Raw genomic sequence first — 1,828 nt, 5'->3', positions numbered from 1 at the left:
CAGAGGAGCAGCGCTGCGCGTCTGCGGCCGCAGAGATCAAACTTCCCGGTGACACACGGATGCCCTGGCTGTCACCGCCACCTCCGGGAGATCTTGCTTTTCCTCTTTCCACCAGGCTTTCCCTTTGAACCCCGAGTGACGGGGTGTGTCCCGCGGGGGCCCGTGGTTGCTGCCTGCTGCAGTGGGATTGTATGTAGAAGTCCTCCCGCAGCCCAGGGACCCCTCGGGGCCGGTTTAATGCAGGGACGGGGGCCCGGCCCGGGAGATTTTGCAGTCTAAGGAGAAGAACAGCAGTGCCCGGTCGAGGTAAGGGGGACATGAAATGTATGGGGTGGCTGGGGAGGATGCAGGGCATGGGGGGCTCCGGCAGAGCTGCCCCTCGGGGAACTCCGCTGCGTGTTGGGATAAGGATGAAGCTCCCGAGGCTTGTGGCGAGCGGGCAGCGCTCCGGTGGCACTGTGGGATCCAGGGCCGGGCAGCAGGCACGCAAACCACTTTCCTGGTTATTTTCAGTACATGGAGCTTGCAAATGCATCCTCACGGAGCCCAGCAAACGCCCGTGCTCTGCGTGCCACGATGGCCGACAGCATCCAGGGGGAAGCCCGAGGAGCAATGGGCTGCCCTGTGCACGGGGGCTCCCTGGGGCCGCGAGGTCTGGGGTGAATCCTGCCAGTCCCGGGGCTTGCGGGGGGCAGCGTTGACGGGGGGGGCTCAGTCTGTGGTTTGGGGTGGCTGGTGTTGACACGGCTTCAAGCTCTGCTAGAGAGACCCCGCAGGAGGGCTCGGCGCTGCTCTGTTCTGTAAGGGAGAACGGTGAAAGCAAGTGCATGAGGATGAGGAGGAAAGAAGGGCGGCATGGAGAGGAGCATGGAAATGGGACTGCAGGAAATGTAACGCAGCGCACGCCAACAAAGTGCTGACTGAAAGCCCAGGCGCTGCTCCTCCAGCAAAGCAATCTGCCGGGAGTTTCCCTTAGTCATAATGCAAGAAAAGAGGGAACAGGTACTGAAACCGAGAAGAGCAAGTTCGAACAGAAGAAAAAAAAAATAGCTCAGCGTGTTCAGATCCAGCCGTGGAACTCCCTGCTGCAGGATGCTCCTGGAATGGAGGCGTCGGTGACTGCTGGAGGACAAGAGGATAAAAGTCCTGGAGAACATGGATATCAAGTCTTGTGAGGGTTAACACCAACCAAGAGGGATGCTTGGCTGCTGCCACTAGAGGGGAGACGTCAGAAGAGCAGATGATTCTGTGTCTGCTGTGGGCCCTGCTCCCTCCCCTGGGTACACAGGATGTTTTCCTGCGGGGTCCTGCGATGCTGGTGGGACCCCCAAAGGCCCTGGGGCAGACGCCCCTGTGCCTGCTGGTGGGGTGTCTCTGTGAGTTCAAGGGGCTGCTTGCACCCCGGATAGGCTACGGCAGCAAAATGTATTGGAAAAAAAATAGAGGAGGAGAACTGAAAGGCGCTGGGAATAAAGGAAGAGCTGCAGTGTGACCAGCCGCCATGTGACTGTGCCTCTAGAAAACAGAGCTGCTGCAGCCAGGCTCTGGTGCAAGTCACGAGGTCTGCAAGAGATGCCCCGGTATAAAAATACTCTCTGGAACAGTTTAGTCTTTGCAAAGCAGGCAGGGATGGGGGGTGTGTGTGTGGAAAGACAGCGGTTGGCAGGGCAAGGCTAGAGAGCTGCAGCGAGAAGTGCCGGGATGCAGGCAGTGCAGCGAGCGGAGGGACGGAGAGGGCAGGCATGGGATGGACCATGGGGGTGGGGGGGGGTGAGGCTGGGCTGAAATCCCAGCGCTGAAGCTCTGCCCCGTGCCCCTGCTGTGCTGA

The 1,828-nt window shown here is 60.0% G+C and overlaps 1 protein-coding gene across 1 annotated transcript in view; it reads left to right on the top strand.

Moving 5' to 3' along the window:
- The first annotated feature begins 165 nt into the window (after positions 1–165).
- The window catches only part of PLEKHA2 (pleckstrin homology domain containing A2), a 25,609-nt gene continuing 23,946 nt past the window's right edge, over positions 166–1,828 (top strand). Inside the window, exon 1 of the mRNA XM_035888692.1 lies at positions 166–306. The gene's annotated coding sequence lies outside the window, so the exon portion shown is untranslated. The remainder of the gene's footprint in view (positions 307–1,828) is intronic.

This window comes from Egretta garzetta, unplaced genomic scaffold (genome assembly GCF_000687185.1).
Source record: "Egretta garzetta isolate BGI_Z169 unplaced genomic scaffold, ASM68718v1 scaffold481, whole genome shotgun sequence".
In the NCBI taxonomy this organism is placed as follows: domain Eukaryota; kingdom Metazoa; phylum Chordata; class Aves; order Pelecaniformes; family Ardeidae; genus Egretta; species Egretta garzetta.
Note: the sequence above shows the minus strand (reverse complement) of the source record. Positions and strands in the feature narration are given on the sequence as shown.